General features: G+C 48.2%; 1 protein-coding gene across 1 annotated transcript in view; it reads left to right on the top strand.

The window, feature by feature from the left end:
* Positions 1–1799: 1799 nt before the first annotated feature.
* The window catches only part of DDIAS (DNA damage induced apoptosis suppressor), a 121169-nt gene continuing 107470 nt past the window's right edge, over positions 1800–15498 (top strand). The window contains exon 1 of the mRNA XM_086933911.1: positions 1800–2049. The gene's annotated coding sequence lies outside the window, so the exon portion shown is untranslated. The remainder of the gene's footprint in view (positions 2050–15498) is intronic.

Raw genomic sequence — 15498 nt, forward strand, 5'->3', positions numbered from 1 at the left:
CAGAAGATCTACGCGGCCCACTATGACAAGCGACGCAGCACAAAGGAAACGGCGTTGGAAGAAGGGGAGTGGGTCAGGATCAAACTCCCTACCCTACAAAAGAAAGGCGAAAGTAAGTTCAGCCAGCCCCTACAAGTGAAGGAGGTACGAGGTAGGGCAGCTCTCCTCAGTGACGGAAAGGTCTGGTCACAAGACCGAATGGCCAGAGTCAATAAAATAATAGTCTGGCCCAAGGCTGAGGAGGGCGAGAGAAGCATGGACTACCAGGAAGCTAGACTCCCATCAGAGCACGGCACGGAAGACCACGAAGAAGGTGTAGGTGAGGAGCACGATGTGGTTGTCCCGGGAGCTAGGCCTACCGACGGAGGTGGTACACCGGCGAATGCAGAGCAGAGAGCAGATCAGAGAGAAGCTGGGAGGTCCCAAGGAGAGACAGAAGGGGAAGAGAACATGCCGGTAAGACACACCCGCAGCGGAAGGGCAGTTATCGTGCCCTCTCGTTATAGAGACTTTGTGATGGATGGACACTAGATTGGTGCCGCCCCCCTAGGTGCCCCACATAGACTCAGACTCACTGCTGGGGGGACACTCAACCTGTTGGGGGAAATGTTATAGCCTTGTTTATATTAAAGGAGGGAGATATGTGGTATGCGCTCTAGTCTATGCGCGTATACGCGATGACGCGTCACGCCATAGACTGGAGCGGATAGGCGCGCATGCGCAGAGACGTAAGGAGAAAGGCGCGAACAGAGGAAAACGGCAGTTGGCGACCGGAGCTGGAGAGAGTTAGACGCTCGGCGCCCTTAGCTCTGTAACACTTTGCATAACCGAATAAACCCAGAACTGTTTACTTCACTCTGCCTCAGCGTGTACTTGTGGGAGAAGTAAGGAACATTACACGGCCCACCGGTAAAAAAAATTGTGGGGAGCCACGGCCAACTGCCAATTAGGTCAAGGGAGCCACGGGTCAAAAAAGTTTGGGAACCACTGGTCTACTGCCTCTGGAGGGTTGGCATATATGGCACTGTAAATTCATTGATCAGACAAGTGATGCTAACTCTCTTACTCCTCAGTGCGCCACAAAAAGACACATCGGAGGACCAAGTTAGCAAATAACGAAAGCAGAGTTAATGAGCCAATGAGTAAATGAGAGGCGGCAAAGAAATAACAGTATCGTGGAATTTAAATCCATAATCTTCAACAACAAAAAAAAAAACTAGTTAGTAGGAGGCCTAGCAGCTGGAATTTGCTATAAGATGCTCCTTTTACAAAATGCGCTTTTGATGTTCTATTTGTGTTGATATTTACTGCATGGCAGATGACTGACTGTCATCTGCCATTTTGCAACAGTAAATGAAAAATAAACAAATCTGTGGCCGTGTCATTTCCAAAAAGTCAAAAGGTTGCACGGGCACCCAAAAGGCAAGAACCAAATTGGCGTTGCCAACGCTTTAAGACAGTGGTAAATTTGATTAGCTGCTGCAAAAGTGTGACTTTTGTTGCCTATGCTGTACCTTTGTTACACAGAGAACAGTGGTAAAATAAACTGTGGTCAAATATTTCTATTTTGAAAAAGCCAAAACGATTGTCAATTGCATTCTTATCAGTCTTTCCGCGTCATAATGATAGCAAAACCTGTTTCCTGAGACGCTGTTGGGTGTTCTACCTTCATATGTCCTTTCTTAAGATGGCCACCGCACTGTTGACTTTAGTCTGTGCTAGAGGGGGGCGTCGGGCGTGACACGCATCTACGGCGTGTCAGCCAAGGGAAAGCTGGACTACAACTCCCATCAGTCGTTCATTTCCGGTAGCTTGTGAAGCCTTCTTAGACCAACCAGAAGATCGGCCAGGAGTGGGGAAATACAAACTCTTCGCATCAGTGGAGTTGAAAATTAGGGAGTTATGCGTGTTATTATTGCTGACATTGTTTATTTCCGGTGGAGTCTTGAATATACTACCCTTTGAAGAAGTAAGGAAATGACACACGGATATGAGCCTGCAGTTAGGGGGATCCTACGGTCGGACACAGGAGCCGCCTGATACAAAGAGGTAGGAATCGCAAACATGGAAAAGTAAACGATTAGGCAGATTCTCGGTATCTGAGGAACGGAGCTACTAAAACAGACGGCTGTGTCGTTAACAAAAGAAGTGGGGTCTGTTGAATTCCCAAGTGGACGTAGCACTTCGAGAGAGTTCGACGTGGCACACTTTCTCAAGTTCTCTGAGAAGGCAGACAATTGTCCACCATAAACTTTAAAAACGGAGATGCATAAGACAACAATGAAAGCAGAGATGTGTATATTGTTGATAGGAAAAATAGCATGTTTACCTATGCCTCTTATACGTGATGTATTGTAGGTCCAGGTGAATTATTAAACTAAGCATTGCAATATGCGTAGTGCTGAATGCAAATTGGCATTCAACGATAGGTGTCAGTTACCCTAAACAGTAGTATTCATTTCTCACCCACGGGCAAATGAAAGATTTAGTTAGCATGCAGGAATTCAAACTTACACATTGAATTCAGTTCTTTGCAGGGGTGAAAACTCCACTGAGCTGTCTTACTAAGTGTAACCTACCGGTTACACATACATATCTGCAACAAATGTAATAACTTAGTGAGCATTCTTGCTCAGGCAGGCCTGTGGCCCACAGATTATATGCACTGCTTTACAATAGGTACGCTAATATTCTGTGCTATTTTACTGGTAGTGGGAGCTGAGACCCCCTGGTGGATACACCCAGATTTCTGCAGTAGATACAGAAACCCAATAGAGCTGACTTATCAGCAGATAAAGGTAACCATCATATATGGGCGTTAAAATAGAACAGATGGACATTGGTTGGAGTTGTGGGCATTATGTGGGCAACCTGAAAGTCCTAGGTTCAAAGCTCATATGGTTGATAAAATGTGTATCAAAGAATTGGGTAACAGCACCTGTATTTTCATTGTTGCTACCCTGCAGAGCTGTGGACGTGTAACAACACAAGGGTTTGCTTTCCACTTGTTTGATTCCTTCCCGTGATGTGCCCCCTCCTCATTCAGACTCCATCTTTTCAGACACTAGAAAGGTGTCACTCAAGAGGATGATGGTCAAAAAGAATTTTATTCTGCCATTATCTTGGCTAGGCACCTGGGTGAACAAGAGTGTGGAATTTCGTAAAAAAAACTACTTGGCCAAACCTTTAAAGAAACTCCCAGCCTTGAGTTCATTTTCAACTTAGGACTGTAATAAATATGTTATGTTTTCCTTTTAAAGTTAAGGAAAGGCTATGTTTATTTTACATTATATTCCAACTGCAGAAAGGGGAGCCTGATAATGAGCAGTGCTCAATCAGATTTGTGGCCCATGTGTTTCACAGAGGTTTAGAACTGAAGCACTGAGGTATTTAACTCTTGAAAAAAAGTTGTTCTCATCTCTATATTGGAGCAGAAGAACAAAATTATATTTCTGAATGCTTTTAAATGAGAGAAAATTAAAATGAAGAGTTAACTTAATGATCATGTTAGCACTTCATTTTAATGTAATCCCTTTTCAAAGTATCATTATTACAAACAGCGGGCATCTTGCTCCTAGTGATTGGTAGACACAGTGCCATATTTAAAATTGAAATACAGTAATTTTGTTCTAAATGGGAGAAATTTAAAGTGAAGAAAAATATTTCTATGAAGCATTGTCTTAATGTTTTTCTCTATTTTAAATTAAATCATTTAAGTCCTAATGTTTTATGTAGCATGTGTCTTCACTTTAAATTCCTCACATGTTAACAAATGACTGTATTAAATATGGCACCTTGTCTACAGGCCACTTGGATTAATATGCCTGCTGCTTGTAAAGACACTTTGAGATGAGAGAAAATTAAAAAGATTAGTTTTATGTAATGCATATAAAGTTAAATCTTCAGTCGAATTTTCTCCCATTTCAAAGTGTTGCATTTACACACAGAAGGCTTCTTGTTCCCAGTGGCTAGTAGACAACACTGGCATATTCATAATAATAAAAAACTAAGCCATTTTTTATATTGTTATAGTGAAGAAGTATATAGTGCAGAAAAATGTTTGTTATTATAAACATTTCTAAAGAACATTTTTCTGCACTATAAGCGCCAGATGTACGATATCGAGGGTCCAGTAGACCACCATGTGGTGATACAGGGCTTGATCCAATCTCGTTTGGATTTTGGTAACGCTCTGTACTTGGGAGCCCCGACTCAACTTTGCAAAAGTTACAAGTCATTCAAAACTGTGCGGCCCACACTTTACTGCAAATTCCTTGCAGATAGTCTGCCAAACCCGGACTAATAAGCCTGCACTGGCTTCCTGTTAAGGACAGAATTAGTTTCAAGTCCCTATGTATTGCACACCAGGCATTTTGGGAAACTGGCCCAGTAATCAATGCCCCCCTAATCACTCGGTACCAGCCTAGCAGACAACTGCGCTTGGCCAATGCCTTTTTGGCCGTGGTGCCCAAGTTCAGAAGAACAAGAATAGGAGGCCGTTCCTTTTCCCTTAATGTGGCTAAGTTATGGAACACCCTCCCTCTCCACCTGAGGTCCAATCCGCAATTGACCTCCTTTCGAAAGCAATTGAAAACGTTTTTGTTTAACAAGTAGACCCCTCCTCGGCCCAGTGTCTAAAGCAATTGATATAATTTGTCTCACAACTAGCTCCCCCCCGGCCCCATGCCCTGCTGGATAACTACTCAAGTCTTCGCGCTTGGACGCCTACGGGCAGCTACGTGCGCTTTATAAGACCCATTTTCATTTCATTTCACCATGTCTGTAATTGCTTTTGAAATTTGTATTCTTTCTTTTTTTTTTTAAATGCAGCTCATTTTCCTTAAAGGAAAACGGGATGAGTTTTAAAAAGGAAAAATGAAAAGTTTACTTTTCATGTTGTGTGGACAGTGATCTGTGGGACCACTGCCTGCTCTTATAAAACATTTTTACTACCATTCACAAAGGAGAAGGGTCCCTTTAGGACCTCCTTCCCATTTGCAAATGGGTTACCACCTACTTGAGTACGCGGTACAATGCTCATGTTTTGCTATTGCATTTTGGTCGCTAAACATTCACACATAACTCTGTGAGTTGCTATCAGGAAGGGACGCCCCAAATACACCCCTCCTTACCACCAAATTGCATTCGGTAATAGGTTATGAAATTGTAAAATAGGGTTTGGTACATAGAGAACTGCTTTTTTCCTGTCGCAAACGGCCCGATTCTGCAAATCGGGCCATTTGCGACTTAAAAAAGCATCATACATCTAGCCTGACATTCATCCCATTAAAAAAAAAAATGGTATATTTGTGTTGTACATGTAACATTGCCACATATCAATCAATCAGAGTATTTGTAAAGCGCGCTACTTACCCGTGAGGGTCCCAAGGCGCTGAGGGAGGGGGGGCGGCTGCTACAGCTCGAAGAGCCAGGTCTTGAGGAGTCTTCTGAAGGTGAATAGGTCTTGGGTCTGCCGTATGTGGGTGGGGAGGGTGTTCCAAGTCTTGGCGGCCAGGTAGGAGAAGGATCTGCCGCCGGAGGTCGTTCATTGGATGCATGGGACAGCGGCGAGGGCGAGGCTGGCGGAGCGGAGCTGGCGGGTGGGGGATGTGGAAGCTGAGTCTGCTGTTCAGGTAGGCTGGTCCGGTGTTATGAAGTGCTTTGTGTGCGTGGGAGAGGAGCTTGAAGATGATCCTCTTGTGGACGGGTAGCCAGTGTAGGTTTCGGTAGAGTGCGTTTCCGTAGTCCAGTCTGCTGTTCACGAGGTCTTGTGTCACCGTTCTTCTTGTTTCGGTCGTGATCCACTTGTAGATCCTGCGGAGCATTCGGAAGGTCGAGGATGAATCCTAGATTGCGTGCGTGGTCGGTGGGTGTTGGTGCTGTTCCCAGTGTGGTCGGCCACCAGGAGTCGTCACAGGCTGAGGGGGTGGATCCGAGGATGAGGACCTCCGTCTTGTCCGAGTTAAGCTTCAGACGGCTGCTCCTCCTCATCCAGTCGTCGACGGCCTTTATTCCTTCGTGGAGGTTGGTTTTGGCAGTGTGTGGGTCCTTGGTGAGGGAGAGGATGAGCTGGGTGTTGTCGGCGTAGGAGATGATGTTGAGGTCGTGAAGGCGGGCCACTAGTACGAGGCGGGCCATGTAGATGTTGAATAGCGTCGGGCTGAGGGATGAGCCCTAGGTGACGCCGCAGATGATGTCGGTGGCTTCGGATCGGAAGGGTGGGAGGCGGACGCTCTGGGTTCTGCCGGTGAGGGAGGACAAGGTCCCGTCAAGGGCCTTCTCTTGGATTCCGGCTTCTAGGAGGAATGACTTTAGAGTGCAATGGCAGACCGTGTCGAAGGCGGCTGACAGGTCCAGGAGGATGAGGGCTGATGTTTCGCCGTTGTCTAGTTGGCGCCTGATGTAGTCTGTGCCGGCGATGAGGGCTGTCTCGGTGCTGTGGTTTCGTCTGAATCCGGACTGGGACGGGTCCAGGATGTTGTTGTCTTCCAGGTGGCGGGTCAGTTGCATGTTGACGATTGTCTCGATGACTTTAGCCGGAAATGGGAGCAGGGAGATGGGCTGGAAGTACTTGAGTTCCTTGGGGTCTGCTTTGGGCTTCTTGAGGAGGGCGTTGATTTCGGTGTGTTTCCTGCTTTCCCGGAATGTTGCTGTTTCGAAGGAGATGTTGATGAGCTTCCGAAGTTGGGGTGCGATGGCTGCGTCTGCTTTGTTAAATATGTGGTGTGGGCATTGGTCACACGGAGATCCTGAGTGGATAGAGTTCATGACTTTGCGTGTCTCTTCGTCGTTGACGTTGGACCAGGAGGTCAGGCGGTTGGCGCTGGTTGTGTTCTCAGGGGAGGTGGAGTCTGGCGTAGTCGGGGCAGTCGTGGTGTTAAAGCTGTCGTGGATGTCCGCGATCATGCGGTGGAAGAAGATGGCCAGTGAGTCGCATAGTTCTTGTAAGGGCGGGATGTCGTTGGCGCTTTAGAGTTCCTTTACGATGCTTAAGAGCTCTTTGCTGTTGTCTGCGTTGTTATCCAAGCGTTCTTTGAAGGAGGATCTCTTGGCTAATCTGATGAGGTGGTGGTGTCTGCGGGTAGCGTCCTTGTGGGCTGCGTGGTTGTCTGGTGTGCGTTTGTGGAGCCATGTCGTTGGTGAACCATGTGGCTCTCTTGCTGGTGTGGCTTTTGGAGGGTTTCTTGAGCAGGGCGAGGGTGTTGGCGCAGTTGTCGATCCACAGGCTGAGCGCTGCGACGTCAGAGTTGGTGGGGTCAGCGGTGGGTTCTAGGCGAGGGAGGTGATTAGCTGGTCTTCGGTGACTTTGCTCCGACAGCGGCGAGGCAGCTGTTGGGTGTGATGGTGCGTAGTTGGTTTCTTGAATGTGAAGTGGATGCAGCGGTGGTCGGTCCAGTGGAGTTCGGTGGTGTGATTGAAGGCGTCCTGGGAGCTTGTGGAGGAGATGGGGTCAAGGGTGTGACCGGCGGCGTGGGTGGGTGTGGTGACGAGTTGTCTGAGGGCAAGGTTGTCTGTCAGGATGGCGGAGTTGGCGTCGTTGTTGTTCTCGAGGTGGAAGTTCAGGTCCCCGAGGAGGATGTAGTCCGTGGAGGCTAGTGCGTGGGTGCCGCTGAACTGATTTTGAGGTCCGGGTTGTCTGTAGACGAGTGTTCCTCTGAGGGTGTTGTTGGGGTCGGTGTGTATCCGGAAGTGCAGGTGTTCGGTGGTGTTGAGGGTGTCATCTGCATGGGTGGCGACTTTGAGGGTTGACTTGTGGATGATGGCAATTCCTTCTCCGATTCCGTTGGCATGGTCACTGCGGGTGATCTTGTTGCCGTCCGGGATGGCTATGACGATGTCGGGCGCCGAGGAGTCGTTCCACCAGGTCTCGATCAGGAAGGCCACGTCTGGGGCGGTGGTGTTGAGCAAATCCCAGAGCTCGACGGCGTGTTTGTGTGCGGAACAGGTGTTGAGGAGTATGCAGCGGAGGTGGTTGGGTCCGGTCCTTGGAGGTTTGGTGTTTCTGTCGCAGGTGAAGCTGCAGGTGCGGCAGGAGAATGGTCTGTATCGGGGCGATCTGGAAGCAGGTGTGGTTTCGGCCGGTGTTGAGTGCGTGGAGGCTGCTGGCGTCGTAGTGGAGTCTGGTGTTGTGGCGTTCGTAGGGTCCAGGGGTTCTGGTGCTGGGCGCGGACGGGCGCAGACGGGCTTGCTTAGGCGCGCAGCGGCGTGCCCGCTTCTCGGCCTGCATATGAGGGTGCCTGGGAGGGAGGAGCAGCTGGGAGGCGGGAGCGGGGGGCCAATGGGAGTGCTGGGGGGCGAGGCCGCAGGGAGGCAGCGGCGGGAAGGCCGGGTAGGGAGCGGAGGGGGCGGGGGGAAAGACGGCGGCAGAACGGGGGCGCAAGCAAACAGAAAATGCAGTGGGTCAGCAGGTGGCGAGTGGCGGTGTGGGGGCGACCTGCCTGCGAGCAGGGTCAAAGGTATAGTATCTCCTGTGCCACAAGTACATATGACACAGTCTCTCTGTCACCTGTACACATATATCCCGTTCATTCACACACATGCTCATGCATCCCTACAGACCATGCACTCACTGATGCGCATGGTAGCCCTGTCATAGTACCTATAGTCACAGTATTTTTTTCAAATCATAGTATCGTGCTCCATGGACATTAAGTTTAAATTCAATAAGGCTGGGCGAGTGGGTGCCTGGTAATAATGCACAAGTTACATGGCCTTCATTAGCTCACAACGATGTTCACTGGTCAGAAGTAGCTCTCATTACAGAAAAGGTTGGAGACCCGTTCTCAAGAGCCTCCGGGGACCTGTGGGGAAAAAAGTATCTGACCGGCAATTCTGAGGCATTGGATTGAGTTTTAACTTCTTCCCCGGTAATTTCGGTGCTTTACTTCAAAAAAGGGACAAAGTACCTTTCTAAAGTGGGACTTGGAAACTTAGTCAAACTGTTTGTCTTTCAGACTGTCGCTGGGGCAATCCACTTGTTGTATCAGACCAGGGCTCTATAGTGGCCAGCCTCAAATTGCACCTAGGTCCTAGTCCATAGACTACCACTAGTGCTTTGTGGTGATATTTTAACTTAAATCTTAACACATTCATATCTCTTTTTTCCCTCCTTGAATTGTTGTAACATTTATTTGACCTTACTCGTTAACATTTTCTCTATATTTATTTTACAACTGGTTGTGGAATTTTATTGTTTGTTTTTGTGTGAATTTGTCTACTTTGCATGCCCTGCTTAAATACTTTGTCTTTGATTTAAGCCTGACTGCTTTGAGTTGCGCTACCAGGGATTGAGCACAGTTATTTTATTTTATTTGTCTGGCATCTATCTAGCAGGTGGAGACTGTAGGAGAGTAGGGTCTGCAATCCTATGATCACCCGGACTTTTTGCTTTTGTTTCACTGGTTTACGACTTTCTCGGGCTGTGGGCCTGCCAATCAGACCCACAGCCTAGCTGTTCTCTCGCTAAATTGATGTGTACCTTAGGTGCATTACCCAATTGGAACTGGGCCACCCTGTCAGACCCTGTAACTCAGGGCATCGGTGTACCCAGGGCCTACCAGGGGCTGAAGCATGTATTATGCCACCCCTGGATGGCCATCTAAATCTGACACAACTGGCTGCACGACAGCTGGGGCCACGTGGCGTACTCGCCCGTTGCTGTAGGTGTAGTCTCCCTATACCTAACCTTAAAATGGACACCCGAGTTCCTATCAGTCACTCCTATGGCAGGCCTTGACAATCCTGAAGGCAGAGTGCATGGAACCGTGTGAATTGGGCTCTGGCACGAGCCGAGCCCGGTTGCAGCTTGCGGAACCAAGACCCAATGGCTGTTCCATGATAACGCGATACCGAAGTTACCGATATGATATGCGTTATCAAGGCATGTCGAGTAAGGTGTCATACGAATCGGGATGCTGCCCCCTCACCAATTCTGGCGACGAGGTTAGCATTCCGCCCTTCTAGAGGGACACGACATGTACGTAACTGTGAACCCCGGTTAAAGTTAACTGAAGCCTCAGCTCCACAAAATGGACGCTGCCACCACAGACACAAGTCTGACCTCCTGCTGCTGGGAGTCCTTCCAGCAAGGAGAGCTTGGACAAAGGGTTTCCTGTCAAGGGCGGTGTTCGCACCGTCCCAGACAGGGTTTGTGTATTCTGGGTAGGTAGGGCTTTGCAAGAAGGTGACTGCGGAGTGGCACCCCGGTGCTCACTACGCATCTGCCGGCTAGAACCAGTTCCAGGGGCGCGCAGCCCCTGACCTGGGGAAAGTCCAGCAGGGGGAGAGGGGTGTAACTACCCCCCTTCCTGGTCCCACCCTTAGGGCAGGACCTAGTCATGTACCCACCCCTTTCTTTAGGATAAAGGTCGGAGCGGGGACCCTTCCAAATCAGATCATCTTTGAATCAAGAATACTTTCTACGAAAGGACTTCAAGACTCTTCTCAAGATTTCTCCCTTGTGGCTAAGGAGTAGTCACCCTGCATCCGCAGGCACCATCCAAGAACTCTGCGGTTTGCTGCAAGTCCTTCCTCAAGGATCCGACGGCCCAGCTCGACGAGAACCGGCTTCCCTGGCACCTCTGACCTCTACCCACGTCGTCAGCTCAGCTGAGATCTGTGGGTGCGACGAGACCTCGAGGGACCGGCCATCATCAAAACCTGCGCGCTTTCTTAATCAGCACGACCATCGAAGCAATTCTCTGGTGAGTGCTCTGGGGTCCGAGAAGCCCCGACCCTGAGTAGCTCCAGCACCGAAGTGCAGTCTCCCAGCATCTCCACGATCTGCGTGGGGCCCTTCTGCTCGCTGCTCAGCACGTTGTCTGGTCACTAGCCGCTGGCTTGTGCCCTTCTTTGACGACATCCGATAACCAACGCTGCTGGTCTGGTTGCTCCAGATCGGCCCTGCTCCCTTTTTTTTTGAGAGGAGCACCCCGGACCCTCCTGGTCCACTCAAGACGCCATCTTAGGCCCACCACGTGGCCCTGAGATCTGCCAAGGCTTGTTGCCCCAATCCTGGGCCCAGCGACGCCGACAGCATCAACCTTCGTGGGACAGCTCGCACCTCCATCCTGGTCGCCGACAACGCCTCCTGGTCTGTGAGACTGCAGAGCGTAGCGTCGCCCACTCACCTAGTCGAGGTGACGGCCATCCGGTGCCTTCCTGGTACCCTCTGACTACTGGCTAGTAGTACGAACTTGGTCCCCTCTGCTTTCAGGTATCCACGATCACTGATCCAGGCTTGGATCTCTACGAACTATTCATCACTGGTCGCCGGCCAGCAACTCCTTTTCTTCCGGCTCCTGGCTCGTCAGCGAAGACCCCCCGACGCCTGTAAGACTTGTGCAGCCGCAGCCCTCGTGGCTAGGTAACTTCGGCATTTCGGTGCCTGCATAGCCTCCTTACTCTAGGGTCCCGAGTCCCTCGCTTCCGACTTGCCTTATCGGGTCCGCCCGAGACCACTAAACTTTCCGTGCCCTCGGGCACTTGTTTTAAATTGTGCACTTGAAGTATTTTCTAAGAGCTTTGGTTCTGTGCTTAGTACCCTGTCCTCCTAAAGAGTACAGGGCTGTTGTGATTCTAATAAATATACTGTTTATTTTCATAACACTTGTGTGGTGTCCTTTCACTTGGTGTTCAAGGGGTATGTGATGGTATAACAGCTGGCTTAACACGCCCTCTAGAGTTTAGCCCGAAGACTGCTCGTATCCACGCTACTAGGATAGCTGGTCTAAGGTTGACTTACAACCAATCACCATAAGGGTCGTTTGGAACGATACATAGTGGTCGCTAGAATAGCGAACGCTGCATATCGGGCCAACTTCTCACAGAGACCTTCTCCTTTGAGATGGACATTTGTCCACATCAAATAATAATCCATTTTACTTCAAGTTGCTATTTTTTTCTTGTGTGTTTTATTTGCAAAGGAATCAATTACCAGTCTTGCTTTCATGCTTTTAATGTATTTGCATGGAATCAGGGCGCATTCTGTAAGCATAAATAGCCATACTTTTTTTTACATGTTGTATACGTTTTTATACTAGAGTCTCTTTTGGTAATGCAAGCTGAGCTACCAGTATTTATTGGAGTACTCACCCTAATAGTAAAGGCTTTGCACTAATGAATCATGTATACAAGTTTTGACAGCTTATACATTTGGATAAAAATCATACCTAAGTGTCTGTTAGTCCTTTTTCACATACGCATAGCGTTAGCAGTCTTACTAGGAAATTGAAGGTTTTTGCTGCAGGTCATTGGGCCTACTCCAGTGGAGAATGTAAACATGAAACTTTGTTGTTCTTGACTCCAAATGATATGTCCAGGTCACACAGCAAAATTACTTTCACACCCCTAGTTAATTAGGTGTTCTTGTCTACAGGAAGCCCTGTCTGTGGTTCTTCCTTATTAGTCTAGACCTTCACCTTTCCACTGCTTTATGTTCTAAAGCCCTGTTTCACAAGGTCTTTCTATCACAGGATATTGCTTGCCCTAAAAAAGGCCTTTGTAAGTTTGATCAATTTTTGTTTGGAACCTCTTGGTGCGGGCAGGGCGGTTCAGGTCTGTCTATCCTGCACAGGGGAATTTTCGAAATAAGATTTCTTGTTAGTTACTTTTGGGCATAGTCATTGTGAACAAATGTTTTCAGTTTCACTCCTCCGTGCCTGGATTTATTTGGCCATCTGTATGAAAGGGCCTCCTTTTGACATGGTCGCCACCACATTTTGCCCTAGTACTGATGCTTTTCGAATGAAAGTTCACTTGGTCCCAGCTAACCAGGCCCCTGTACCAGTGTTTCAGTGCCCTGTCCCTAGTAAAAGGTACCCCTTGTACACTAGGGACAGGGCACTGTAACACTGGTACAGGGGCCTGGTTAGCTGGGACCAAGTGAACTTTCATTCGAAAAGCATCAGTACTAGGGCAAAATGTGGTGGTGACCATGTCAAAAGGAGGCCCTTTCATACAGATGGCCAAATAAATCCAGGCACGGAGGAGTGAAACTGAAAACATCTGTTCACAATGACCATGCCCAAAAGTAACTAACAAGAAATCTTATTTCGAAAATTCCCTGAGATCAGGAACAATGCCTGCTCCAGAGGAAAGTGTTCACACCTTTTTTTTTTTTATTATTTTTTTTTTTTAGTTTCTTATATCGCGCTGGACTCAATCCCGTAAGGGTATCTCCGCGCTTTGCCGGTCAGAGCATTATCAGAGTCAGAAGGAGATGATTAAAGAGTCTGAGATGCTTCCTGAAAGAGGAAAGTTTTTAATGCCTTTCTAAAGGACAGATGGTTGGTGGTCATTCTCAGGTCTGTTGGAAGTTTATTCCATAAGGCAGGGCCAACTGAGGAAAATGCTCGGTCTCCCTGTCTGGATTTTTTTGTTGCAGGGGGTTTCAAAAGAGCTTGGTTGCTTGAACGGAGTGACCGGCTGGGTTGATACAGCTCCAATGATTGAGACAGGTATTTAGGACTATCCCCATATAAGCACTTGTGGACCGTACAGCATATCTTGAAGCTGATACGCTGCCGTATAGGGAGCCAATGCAGCTCATCCAACAACGGCTTAAAGGGAGTCCTAGCCGGTGCACTCATGACCAATCTGGCTGCAGTATTCTGAACTACCTGCAAACGGCCTACTGCATCTGCATTTGCTAATGTCAGCAGGCCGTTGCAGTAGTCCAGGCGGCTAGTAATCAGAGCCTCCTACGAGTGTCTTCCTATAGGTGTCCGGAAGATATGGGAAGACTCGTCTTAGAAGGCCAATAGTGTGGAAGCACTGTCCTGCGATATAGTTGGCATGTTCCTTAAGGGTCAATTTTTGATCAATTTTTACCCCTAAGTTTTTAACATGTGGCTTTGATGTTGGAATTGGACCCAAATCCAGCGGCCACCAGTCTGGAGACCACAGGAGACTTGCTTTGCCGAAGAGCGTAACCTCTGTTTTTGCAACGTTACATTGGAGGCAGTTTGCAGCCATCCAATGTGACACTGCTCTCATACCCTCAGCAAATTTTTCCATGACTCTAGGGCCAAGGGAGCTGAAAGGGTAGAGAAGCTGGGTGTCATCAGCGTAGGAAACCGGTGTGAACCCATACTTCCGCACAATCTCAGCAAGGGGTGCCACGTATACATTAAACAATGTAGGGCTAAGGCATGAGCCCTGTGGCACCCCCTTCGTGAGTTCCCTCGAGATGGAGCGATAGGGGCCTGGGCTGATAGATTGCGACCTCCCCGAAAGGAAACTCTCCAGCCAAGATAGTGCTGAGCCTCCAATCCCCACTCCCTGCAAACAGCTGAGAAGGATGTTATGAGACACGGTATCAAAGGCCGCAGACAGGTCCAACAGCACTAGAATCATGGATCCCCCTCTATCCTGTGACATTTTGATCTTATCAGTCACCGAGAGGAGGGCCGATTCAGTGCTGTGGTTGGGCCTGAACCCAGATTGTGATTGGTCCAGGCCCCCTGTCGCCTCGATAAAGCTGGAAATGATGGTATTAACGTGTTTCTCAGCCAGTTTGCTAATAAAAGGGAGGAGGGAAATAGGGAGGAGGTTGGAGAGTTCTGACCAAGGTAGAGTGGTGTTTTTGCGTATAGGGTTCACTACCGCTTCTTTCCAGGGTTGTGGGAGTTGTCCTTCGGCAAAGGAAAGATTCATTAGTTTTTGAATAGTGGGGCCTAATGATTCCGTCAGAGGGGAGATCATTTTAGCAGGGATCAAATCAGTGGGGGAGCCGGTTTTCATTTTGTTGATAAGTGTAGTCAGATCTTGTAGAGTTATTTCAGGGATTACATGAAGGGTATTCCCATGGGTCACCATTGGGGAAATTTCAGAGGTCTCAGTCTCTGAAGGACCTGCGACTTTCAGAATTTTTTTATATATCCCCTCAATTTTGCCCTCGAAAAATTGAGAGATTTTATTACAAAGATCTTGGGAAAAAATATCTGGGCTCTCACACATTACTGGATTAGTGAAGGCCTGTATAATTTTAAATAGCTCTCGAGTAGAGTTGCCTGCCTCTGTTATTTGGGAGGTGAGACTGATTTTCCTCGCTTTTTTTATATTTTTATAATAAGTGGTCATGGCTACCAAGCATCGATCCATATATTCTCCCTTACGTGTCCGTCTCCACAGCTTCTCCAATTTCCTACACCCTTGCTTTTCTACTTTGAGGGCCTCAGTGTACCATGTTTCCCTCTTAGCTGTGGTTGGCTGTTTAACAGTTTTCTGAGGAGCTAGTGTGTTAATGGCTGTCATCAGTGTAGAGTTGAATTTAGAGAGGGATGTCTCAACGTCATCCGAATTTAAAAATATTGGCTGCTTCCAAACTTGTGCAAATCTGGCAGGAGTGACTTTATGCCATGGTCTACGTTTGACAGGCTGCGTAATAGGGTGATTAGTAGACTCAGGTAGATGCGGAAAAGAAAAGTCTAGCATTTTGTGATCAGACCAGTAAATGTATTTAGGAGGATGACAATAAACGTTAGGGAGGGAAATAAA

Source organism: Lissotriton vulgaris, chromosome 8, assembly GCF_964263255.1.
Source record: "Lissotriton vulgaris chromosome 8, aLisVul1.2, whole genome shotgun sequence".
NCBI classification, from domain to species: domain Eukaryota; kingdom Metazoa; phylum Chordata; class Amphibia; order Caudata; family Salamandridae; genus Lissotriton; species Lissotriton vulgaris.